Raw genomic sequence first — 12,895 nt, 5'->3', positions numbered from 1 at the left:
ACCTTAGACCGTTTGGTTGCAAATATTTTATGCATAATAATGGTAAAGACAATTTAGGTAAATTTGATGCTAGAAGTGATGAAGGTATATTTCTTGGATACTCACTTAATAGCAAAGCTTATCGAGTGTTGAACAAGCGTACAAATATAGTTGAAGAAAGTATACATGTCGTTTTTGATGAATCTGAAAATGGGAAATTAAATGAAGGATTTAAGGAGTTGAACCTTAATAAACATTTTGATGATTTGAGTGATGACGAACTGGATGTTAATGTTACTAGTGCAGTTAAAAGGAATAACATGCAGGATACCATACAAAATATTGATGATGAAGGAAAACAAGTTGTTAACATTTAACACTGACAGTCTGATCTTGAGACCCAACCTCAAGAACTTGAGATAGTTCCTGAACATACTGTTTTGGATACACCAATTAGAAATACCTCAAATGCAGTAAGTACTAGTTCTTTGAATGTAAACACACCATCCATACTACGAAGAAGAATTAGAAAGTCATATCAACATCCTCTAGAAAACATTATAAGTGATCCAAACAAAGGTACGCAAACTCGATCCTCTCTTAAGAATCTATGTGCATTTTCTGCTTTTGTTTCTCTTGTAGAACCAAAGGATGTTAAAGAAGCAATGCAAAATGAATTAAATGAATTTGAAAGGAACAAAGTTTGAGATCTAGTTGAAAGACCTCAAGATCGTACTATCATTGGAACTAGATGGGTCTTTCGTAACAAACTCAATGAGGATGAAGACATTGTAAGGAATAAAGCAAGGCTGGTAGCTCAAGGCTATAATCAAGAAGAAGGTATAGATTATGATGAAACTTTCGCACCAGTTGCAAGGTTAGAATCTATTCGTATTATGCTTGCTTTTGCTTCATACATGAATATTAAACTATATCAAATGGATGTTAAATGTGCATTCTTAAATGGATACTTGCAAGAGGAAGTATATGTTAAACAACCACCCGGCTTTGAAAATTCTGATATACCTAATCATGAGTTCAAACTGAATAAAGCGCTATATGGCTTGAAACAAGCTCCAAGAGCTTGGTATGACAGATTTAGCTCACATCTACTTGAAAATGAATTTCAACGAGGTAAAATTGATAAAACACTTTTCATTAAAACTAAAGAAAAAGATATTCTAGTTGTTCAAGTATATGTTGATGATATATTGTTTGGAGCTAATAATGATTCTTTGTGCAAGGAATTTTCTGAGATTATGTGCAAGGAATTTGAAATGAGCATGATGGGAGACTTAACTTTCTTTCTTAGACTACAAATAAAGCAAAAGAAAGATGGCATATTTATTTGTCAAAGTAAATATGTTAAAGATTTGTTAAAGAAGTACAATATGGATCAATGTAAAGAAGTTAATACGCCTATGAGTACAACACTAAGTCTAGACCAAGATATAAATGGTAAGAGTGTTGATCAAAAGACTTATAGAGGTATGATTGGTTCTTTATTGTATTTAACTGCTAGCCGTCCTAATATCATGTTTAGTGTTTGCTTATGTGCTCGTTTTCAAGCTAACCCTAAAGAATCTCACTTAACAGTAGTTAAGAGAATCTTTAGATATTTATATGGGACTAAAGACCTCGGTCTATGGTACCCTAGTTGTGGAAATTTTAGTTTGATTGGTTTTTCAGATGCTGATTATGCTGGATACAAGGTTGATAGAAAAAGCACCTCAGGATCATGTCAATTCTTAGGAAATTCATTAATCTCATGGTATTCTAAAAAGAAAAATTCAGTTGCTTTATCTACAGCTGAAGCTGAATACATAGCTGCGGGTGCATGTTGCTCACAAATTTTATGGATTGCTCAACAACTTTGAGATCTTGGAATTGATTTCAAAGGTATACCAATAAAGTGTGATAATACAAGTGCAATTTGTATTATTAAGAATCCTGTACAACATTCACGTACAAAACACATTGTGGTACGTCACCATTTTATAAGAGATCATATTGAAAAAGGTAACATTTCTTTATCCTTTATATCTACTGAAAATCAGTTAGCGGATATATTTACAAAACCTTTAAGTGTTGATCGTTTTGCTTATATATGTATGGAACTTGGCATACTAAATGATGTTGCATGAATTAAGGGGGAGTAATGGCATATGAGTAAAAGGATTGAGACGTTAATTACTTAAATACTAAGCATGTATTAAGGCGGAGCATTACATATTATTTACTTGTTTTGATTGTCAATATATGTGTGTGTTTATGCATGAGTTTGAGAATTGAAAATTTAATTTCAATTTCTTAATAATTATTTGTTCCATAAATATGGGATTGTTAATAAAAAAAAATATATTGCCAAAATTTTAATTCTTCCTGTTTACTTTTTGATAAAAGTCAAAAAGGGGGAGATATATATGTATGTATGTATATTTTTATTTGCATGCTTACTTGCTCTGATTTTTGTTGCTCTGATTTTTGTTGCTTTGTTTGTTTGCTTGCTTATGCTCTTATCATGTTGCAAAAAATAAATTGTTCTGTTTATTGCTAAATGCATTCATGCTTAAGATACAGAGATATAGATATAAATTGATAGTTGTTGATTATTGCTCATATTCATAATGTTTGATAATCAAGTCTTTGAAATTGAAGTATTGATATATATGATGCTACATTACAATATAGATTATTATATTTGCTATGAATTGTGATTGGATATTTGTTTGCATGAATAGATAATAATTGTGATAATATGAAGTATGAAAATTCACTGGATTATACTATACTGTTTTTATATTGTTCTGATTTGAAACTGTTTTCAAAATCTTGAAGAACATTCTGACTGATGATAAAGTCTTGAAAATATTCTGTTTAAAGAAATATTGATTATTACTATCATGTTTTCAGTTCATATTAACTTAGAAATATGATTTAGGAAAATATGGTTTTGACTTTCATCAAGGGGGAGATTGAAGACTTAATTCTCTTTAATGATTATAATTTAAAACACATATTGACTAAACAAATAAATTAAGTAATTATATTTAGTTGTATAAGTAAGTTTAAAATCATATTTGATATACATTTGATAAGTAATATATATTTAAGTTCGAAGACGTTGGAATATGCTTAAAGAACTTAACTTTATTTTTAAAGTTGATTTTATAAGTCTTGAAATACGGTTCAAAGTCTTGAAGATATTTACATTTATAATCAGGATAATTTCGTAATTATATTTGAAATATTTTGATAGGTCAATGTTCCTGGAAATTATATTTGAAATATTTTAATAGGTCAAGGTTCATTAAAATTAACTTTGATATTATTTGAAATTAAGTTTGAATATGTTATTACACGTTTTATCTTAAACGGTTTATATTTGAACTTGAATTTAAATATGTGCTTAAAGTAATTTGATGATTAAATATAGTATAAGGTACATTCGTTTTGTTAATTATAGTACACGGCTATATTTGATATTGATTTAGTTGTTATGCAAAATATAGAGTTTTCTATTAATAAGATGATATTTGAATTAATACTAAAAATAGAAAATGACTATTTGAATTAATACTAAAAATAGAAAATGACTATTTGAATTAATGCTAATAATAGGAATTAATTTGAATGATTATTTAAACGTTGATAAATCTGGTTTTTGCTTAGTTTTTATTATCTTGTATAAGTACTAACGTGGCAGCATAGCATTGGATATTAAAAACAAATTACAGCACACAATGGCGAAATTATTTTAGCTGTCAGTGTACGTCAGTTTGAAGTTAACCTTAAGATCTTGAAGACAGGTGCTGAATGACCAGGTCAACAGAATATAACGGAAAGGAGCCTTATTGTTTTTCATGATGTTTTGAGGCGTAACACTATAAATACAAGGCTTCATTTCAGAATTAAGGATACACCTCTTCTTATCTCTTTCTCTCTTGACTTAAGATTTAGAAATTCTCTAAGTGTTTAAAGAGCTGTAATTCTTAGTTCATCTAACTCTTACATTTGTAATAGGCTTAAGAGTTTAAAAAGAGATAGATTAAGTTTAATACGCCTAACCAAAAATACTTATCAAAGTGTTCAACTTGTGAATTTCTATTGTGAGATTTGGGATTTTGCTTTTATTAAAGGGACTTGTAATACGGCTCTTCAAGGGGAAGAACGTGGTGTGAGGAGATAGTGAGATCTTCTTGCTATAAAAGTCGGATTATTAAAAGGCGTTGAAATCCTACGGGTTGAAAGAGAACCCATAGGCGGGGAGTAGGTTGGTTAGAACCGAACCTCGTTAACATATCGTGTGTTATACTTTAAAGTTTATTTTTCGCACATACGTTATTGTTTACGAATTGACTCAAAACAGTTCCAGAAAACAGTTTTGACAGACTCCTCAAATTCTTGAGACAAGCTCACAGACAAAATTTTAAATAGCCCAAAAACTCTCTATTCACCCCCCTCTAGAGAGTATTCAACCTCCTATTAACCTTCAATGTTGGCTCGAAGATAGTATTTTCTAGGATTAATGAACGAACTGTTCTTAAATTCTTAGGCATAGATCAAAAGAAAGGGAAAATAAGCCACAACATCCTGTCTCCTTTGCATAAATTGTTGTACAATATTGCTCGTAGATTCATCTTACCACGAAAATCCAAACGAAGTGAAGTTAGTCTACGTGATGCCACTTTGATTTATTGCATGGCCAATCATATTAAAATAAACTTTACTTCCTTGATGACTTCTCATCTCTCGGACTGCATTGAAAAGGGGAGTTTTGTTGGATATGGAGGGTTAATGACATGGATTTTCAAAAAATTTGGTGTACCTCTAGATGGCTTGCAGTTCCCTATGGGTCCTAATATGAAAATAGGTGCTAAATGCTTACACAACCTGCACCTAAAATTAAATGATGAAGGGATACTGTTACATGCCGTGGAAGAGGCTGTGTATATTAAATCAGAAGAGGAGAAGGTTGAGGAAGCAAGGGAACAACTAATTGAGGAAGATAAGGAGGTTAAAAGAAGAAAAGGTGCAGGAGCCTGTTCCCACTGAAACAACAGAAACTTGGGAACAGGGAGAAGCAGCAAGTAAGGGGGAATCAGAAGATAAAGGAGAAGCTATGGAGGATGATGATTATCACATTCTAGGTAGTGACTGAAGTGATGAGGAGATTGTGATAGCTATGAGGAAGCAGGCTGGTTTAATACAGAGGAAAAGTAGGAGTTTGGCTTCTAAATGTAAGGTTGTTATGGATGATGACATCACCTCTCACCACATCCCTGAGCTTACAACATATGTACCTACCTCTCCCAAACCAGCCACACCACCATCACATCAAATTCCATCACCACCACCATCACCTATACAGTCTACACCACTACCATTTCCAACACACACTTCACCAGGTATAGGCTGTGCTAACTTCAATTCTATTCCTGTAGCTTCTCTAGACTCCATCTTCTCTAAGCTCAATGACCTCCAGTAAATTTTTTGCCTTTCAAGACGAAACTCGTGTCTCACTTGCCTCAATTGTTGACCAGCTCATCCAGATGGAGAAACGTCTTGGTGCCAAGTTGGACACAGTTGAAGTGCAGACTGAGTTCATAGACAAAGATGAGACTGCTCCCTGATTCCTATTCCTAGACCATTTTATTATTTGTTGGCCCTACTATCAACCAGTTAAACAATTTTTTTCTTTTCTTGTTTGTACTATTTGGGGTACAAAGTTGTATTTCTTTTGTTGAAACAGCTGCTACAATTTCTTTATTTTATATTGGTCTGTGATGTAATAATATGTGCATATCTAGATTGCATAACATGCCTTTATTTACTGTTTCTGATCTTCTTCAATGGCAATATCTATATAGTTTGCGCTGTGGTTTGACTATCCCACTTCTTTTTGATTGATGAAAAAAGGGGGAAGAAGTATGCAAAAACTTAAGAGAAGTTGTGAATACTACAGTTTCCATATCTTGATTGATTTATATTTCTCTGACAATAGAAGTTATTTGATGAACTGTTGCTCTGATGACTGATGATGAACTGTTCTAATAATTGTTTTGAATGATCTGTTGAAAGGAGTATAAGATATATGCTCTGACTATATGATTAATTGTTCTGATTTCAAAGTTATTACATTTGAAATACTTAGTGATTTATGTTAACTATTTTTGGAAACTATTTAAAAACATATATTTTATATTGTGTTTTTATATACTATATGGAGTAAACTGTGTTGCTATGATTGCTCGGTAAATCATATTGTAACGAGTTAATTTACTAAGTTATGTAGAGTTGTTTTAATCTCTGACATGCTCTGTAATATTGATTTTACTCTAATTTTATTTTAAGTTTGTTTAAAAAGTTTGTCATCATCAAAAAGGGGGAATTTGTTGGATCTCTTGAGTTTTGATGATGACTACACTTTATTTAAACAAATATGTTTTTAGAGATTGTGTGCAGGTCGATATCCGGTCGTGATTATGATCGTTGATAGTACCTAAGTTGGATGTTCTAACAAAACTGGAAATTGGAGACAGCGCACTGTTCTTGAGCTGAAGTCAGCCTACGTTAACTGGAAATTCTGGTTATTTATTTTTAATTATTATTTTTAGTTAATGTATTAATTAAAGTTAATTTGTTGCATTAATAAATTATTAAAGTTAATTGGCAAAATGTTTTCCAAAATGATTTTTCGTATTTAATTAGCATTATTTTAGGATCTATATTTAGTAAATATTGGATTTGCTAAATATAGGAACAGTTGCTATTGAAAAAGTCTTAGCTATTATTATTATTTTTTAGAACCAGTCTTAATATTAGAAAATAGGTTACCATCCCTATTAATAGTAATAAGCAACCGTCCCTATTATTGGAAAGCTCAACCGTGTCTACTTTTATCCTAAAGTTCCAGTAGTAATAATTGGAAACAGGAACTGCAGCTAAATTTAGTACAAGAGAACAGCTGCTTAAGGGAACAGAAGCTATTATTAGTAAATGCGAACAGCGGTTATTGCTAAATAACCGTGGGCTTGAATTGGTCAAGTTTAATGCCTATTTTAAGATTAACCGTAGGAAGACTTGGTTATTAAAATCCACATTATTCCCATGATTATTTTGGATAAGGAATAATGGTTGGAATATTCCTTTTTATTAGGGATTTTAGCTCTATAAATAGTGGACTCGGTTATTCTTCAAAACTTGCCTTAGTATGAGCCATTAAATCATACGTAATTTTGAGACAATTTTTACAAGAAAATTTTGTTTTAAAAATGCCAATTAATTTATAATATTTTCTTGTGCAACTTATTGATTTTATTTTTAGAGAACTTTTATCCTTTTGTAAGGGTTTTTGAGAGTATTTGTAATTAGACTCGGGTGAGTCTAAGGGGGAAATAGATAGCTTTTAGTGAAGCTAGTGTGGAGTTTAGCTTTTAGTGAAACTAAGTTTGTTGCTTTGAGCGAAGCAATTTGAGAGAGAAGTTAGCCTAGTTGATGCGCATCGAGTGAAGTAAGATGTTTAATGTAATTGTAACGAGTTGCCTTAAAAATAGTGGAGAATTTAGAAATCCCGAGGGGTAGTGGTTTTTCCTTCTATTTAGGCCTAGAAGGTTTCCACGTAAAAATCGTTTGTCTCTTTTATTATTTTGCTCTAAGTTTAAGCTTTATTTATTTTATTCAATTCCGCAAAAACAGGGCAAAAACGCTTAAACTAGTAACAACAACAATTCACCCCCCTCTTGTTGCTATTCCTGTTCCTAATTGTGTCTACCCTTATGTCCTCCAGTAAGGCATCACATGCCCACTTCATTGTTACCATAGGGTTTTTGGTTTCTAACCCCAAGCATGTGTGTTCAGCATTTTGAATTTTCTTGATAGCCCAAGTGACACCATCAGGCAGCCTAGAAGCATGCAATCTCCACTCACATTTTGCTTCACTACAACTAATTGTGTACCTAAGTCTGTCTGCTTTATGAACAATCACTGAAAAACCATATTGTATGCAATAATCCCTAATCACATCCCTCAAATGTTGCTTATCTGTAAATAATTGCCACTCCTTAATCACAATGTTCCCAAAACCTTTGTCTTTGTACAATTCCCCATTCTTATACAACTTAGTCAAATAATTATCAAAGTCATCACATTCAACATCCTAAACTGGTTCGTCAAATGGATCAAAATAATCTGCATCAACATCTTCCATCCTTATTCCATCCTCTACCTTAGCCTCTTTATCACTATCAACCAAAGACACACTATCAATGTCACAACTATGCAATGATAGGGTTGGATTGAAATATTCATCATCACTCTCACTGACCAATGATTGTGTTCCAGATGTAACAGCAGCCTCCTTGTTCTGTTGCATTAATCTTACAGACTTTCTAATAAATGTCTTCTTAATTCCCTTTCTTTTCATAGTGGTCTTTGGGATTTTTTTTGTTTGGGGATTTGTTTAAAGTTTTCTTAGCACTTGTCTTTGGGGTTTTGTTTGGGGATTTGATTAAAGTCTTCTTTTGTGTTCTCTTTGGTGTTGTCTTCTTTTGTGTTCTCTTTGGTGTTGTCTTCTCCACCTTAACTTCATCATTTGCTTCATCATTAACTTCATCAGCTTGGTTTATCTCATTCAATAACTCGAAATTTTCAATGATAACATCATTGATGTTGCTAGGGGATGGTGGGTTTATCTCAACATGTCTTCTACTCCTTCTCAAAATAGGCAATTTGTGCATAAACTCAGCCTGTGGTGGTTTCTAGCCCTTGGGCTTCAAATTGGCACCATCAACAATTGACTAATTGCATCAGTTAGTTTGTGGAGAAAGGTATCAAACTTGCAGATTCTGTGATCAGGGGTTTATGGATGTTCTGGCTAATCACTAATAGTTCAAAGGATGTTATACTTTTAAGTGAGCTGGAAGAGGTTTTGGAAGCAACCTAGATGCCTGAATTTCAGTATTATATGGTGCCGTTGTTTCGGCGTATTGCTCGTTGCTTGAGCAGTTCCCACTTTCAAGTGATTGTTGTTTTTTCTTATTTATCCTATTGATGCTTCCCTCGTTTCCTTTTAAGCTCTGGGTGCTCATTGTTGAAGTTTCGTATGTAAATTGCTTTTTTGTTTATTTTAATGAGTTATGTATCATATGGTCTCTTCCTACCTTCCTCTCCAACTTAAAGGGAGGAGGGAAAAATGGAATTAAGGAGAGCGATTTTGTGCTTCGTTTGTTATACTTAAATTGCTAGGAGTGTGATGTGAGATTAATCAAGTGTCCCAACTGTGAAAATCTAGCCCATTAATATGATTTTTGTGTTTTAACAACAGGGATGTTTATAATGTTATCCGAGTAAAGAGTTATATGCTATCGTCATTCTATTTGACATCTTCTCTAGAAGCGTGAGTGGTGTGATATCAAGATCTGCAGCTAGCAAAATATACACTTCAAAATGTGGTTGAGAAAATTTTTCATCTAGCTTTGCTCATTTTCCCTAATTTGCTTCATCTTATTTCTTTTTCATTTTAGATATAGAATCCATCTAAACCCTGTTGTTCTTCCTTACATTTTTTGTTCATTTTGAGTAAAATTAACAATTTGAAACATTACTATATACCTTTCTTAGACCTGCTATTTAGTGATTTGAAAAAGTGTGGATTTATCTAAAGGCTTCGATTGTTTTTGGATGTGACTTTTAATGTGAGTTAATTTTTGGGATTTTAGTCTTAAATTGATTATTAGTTTAATTGGAATATTATTTATATTTTTTTAAGGTAAAGGCTTGTTTGTTTCTATTATTGTCTATATAATTGATTATTGTTGTTTCTCTATTGTTGTATTTTTCTATATAAAGTGAACTCAAATAAGTAATTGTGTTTCAATGTATTTTTGTTGCATGGTTTTATGTTGGCTTTCACCATTTTAGCATCTTTGTTAGCTTGCCAGACAAAGTCTTGGGTTTAAATTAAATGTCTTATTTACTAGATTACTATCATTAGCTTTTTTTTTTCTTCTTAGTTTTGCCTTCCTCTCAATGAAAAACTTGGTTGGGTTTCAACTTTCTTTTTTGATTTGGAATTATTTATTTCATTTCATGTTCAGTCATCTCATTCATCCTAAAATTTTATTTAAGCTTTTCATTATTATTGCTAAGATTTTGCTAATTATTAATGTGTTCAATTTGGTTTCTAATCGGGTGCAAGATACGCTGCAACTGTCTTCCTCTTAAAGAAAAACCTATTAGGTTTCTATTTTCTTATTTGATTTGGATTTCGGTATATTTTGATTTGTTGATTGTGTTGTATTGTGCTCATCTTGAACGTATTTCCTAAATTTGTAGTTTTCTTAGTTCCTAATTATCAGAGCTAAAAATACAGTGTAATTCTTGTTTTTTCTGTATATTCCATGAGATAATTACAACAATATTTATACACAGATTGTTTAATTAGGCTCTAATTACACTAATAAATTGAAGGTGATTGATATTCCAAACAGATGAATTTCAAAGGACTTTCTAACACTCCCCCTCAAGTTGAATGGTAGCATCCCTAACATCCAACTTGCTCAACACTTGATTAAATACTTGTGTGGAAACAGCTTTTGTTAAGATATCGGCTAGTTGGTCTTCTGACCGAACAAAGGGTAGAGTTACTATTTTTCCGTCTAGATGATCTTTAATGAAATGCCTGTCTATCTCTACATGTTTAGTTCGGTCATGTTACACTGGATTCTCAGATATTCGTATGGCTGCCATATTATCACAGTACAACTCACAACTTTTCTTTCTGAGCCAAAGAACTTCAGTGATACCTTTTGCAATTCCCCTTTATTCTGCTTCAGCACTGGACATAGCTACTACCTTTTGTAGTTTGCTCTTCCAAGAGACTAAGTTCCCTCCCACAAGGGCGAAGTAACTAGAAGTAGATTTCCTACTATCACGGTCTGCTCCCCAATCTGCATCTGTGAAGGCATGTAGATTTAGTTGTCCATTATTTCTATACAAAACCCCTTTTCCAGCAGTTCCCTTCAAATATCGCAGAATTCGGTATACAGCATCAAGATGCTGTTTTTGAGGCTTGTGCATGAACCTACTAACTACTCCCACAGCATAGGCTAAATCTGGTCGGGTATGAGACAAGTATATCAGTTTCCCAACAAGCTTCTGGTACTGAGTTTGGTTTGTCAACTCAGTATTTTCAAGGATCTGGAGTCTATGATTCACCACCATAGGAGTATTAGCGGGTTTGCAGTCTATCATACCTGTTTCTGTCAAGAAGTCTAAGATGTATTTCCTCTGTGATATAAAAATACCCCTTTTTGATCTAAGCACTTCTATTCCCAGAAAATATTTCAGACTCCCGAGATTTTTCATTTCAAACTCTTTGAACAACTTACTCTTCAACTGTTCTATTTCCTTTTTGTCATCTCCTGTTATAATCATATCATCAACATATATGATAAGACAGGTTACTCTCGTGCCTCTTCTCTTTAGGAATAGGGTATGATCTACATTACTCTGTTTGTAACCGAATTTCTTCATTGCTATAGTGAACCTTCCAAACCATGCCCTTGGTGACTGCTTCAACCCATAAAGAGCTTTTTTTAGTCTGCACCCTTCACCTTTACCACAACCATGCGAGAAACCTGACGGAGCTTCCATATATACCTCATTGTACAGGTCTCCATGAAGAAATGCATTTTTTACATCGAATTTATACAAGGGCTAATCTCTGTTTGCTGCAATCGAAAAAAGGACTCTAACGGTGTTGAAATTTGCTACTGGAGAGAAGGTCTCATCATAGTCTATCCCGTGAGTCTGTTTATACCCTTTTGCTACCAGCCTCGCCTTATATCTCTCAATGCTGCCATCTGCTCTGTGCTTAATTGTAAAGACCCACTTGCAGCCAACAGGTCTTTTTCCAGTGGGTAATGTGCACTTTTCCCAAGTGTTGTTCCGGATTAGTGCATTTATTTCTTCTTCCATGGCTGATCTCCAGTTTTCACTCCTCAATGCCTCTTCTGTTGTGTTGGAAATGTCTTCTGAGTAAAGAGCTGTATTGAAGTTTTTTGCTTGTATAGACAAGTTACCTTCCCTTGCCTTGTTCACAGGATGTTTTGACCGTTGAGACTCAAACTCTAGATCATACCTCTTTGGGGGAATTCCCCTTGTGCTCCTTGGTGGCAGTTCATACCTAGAACCCATTGATTGATCTGTGTGTGATTCTACATTTTCACTTTCAGAAGACATATCAGCGGAATCTACATTTTCACTGTCAGAAGGTATATCAGCAGGTTCAGGTGTCCAAGATTCATTAATTTGGCTCAAGTCTGAAGTACGTACCTCAAGGTCTTTCTGAACTGGAGACTCAGACACAGTAGAATCAGGCACAATATTGTTGAAATCGGACTGTATAATGTTATCAGTTGCCTTCGTGGTATCGCCTCCTTGTTCTTTTGGGTCGAGATCACTCAGTTTTGGGTAGACTAACCAACTTAGATCTATATCCTCATTAGGACTCTCCCCCTTTAATGGAAGGTGGTGGTAATAGAATTATGTTTCAACAAAATCACAATTCATGGTAGTATATAATCGTTTAGTAATTGGGTTGAAACAGCGGTATCCTCTTGGAGTAATCCCATATCCCACAAAGACACACTTAACAGCCCGTGGTTCAAGTTTATTCCTCTCTCGTTTAGGCAAATGAACATAGACAACACAACCAAAGACCCGAGGTGGTAATGAATGAGTAGAAGGAATATTAGTATGAGTTTTTAGGGTATCTAACGGGGTAGATTAATTTAGGCTCTTTGTAGGAAGGCGATTGGTAAGGTAAGTGGCTGTGGCGATGGCTTCAGGCCAGTAATAAGCAGGAACAGCGGATTCGATCATTATGGCCCGGGTCATTTCCAATAGAGTTCGG

Source organism: Amaranthus tricolor, chromosome 4 (genome assembly GCF_026212465.1).
Source record: "Amaranthus tricolor cultivar Red isolate AtriRed21 chromosome 4, ASM2621246v1, whole genome shotgun sequence".
Taxonomy (NCBI): Eukaryota; Viridiplantae; Streptophyta; class Magnoliopsida; order Caryophyllales; family Amaranthaceae; genus Amaranthus; species Amaranthus tricolor.
This window is presented reverse-complemented; position numbering follows the sequence as displayed.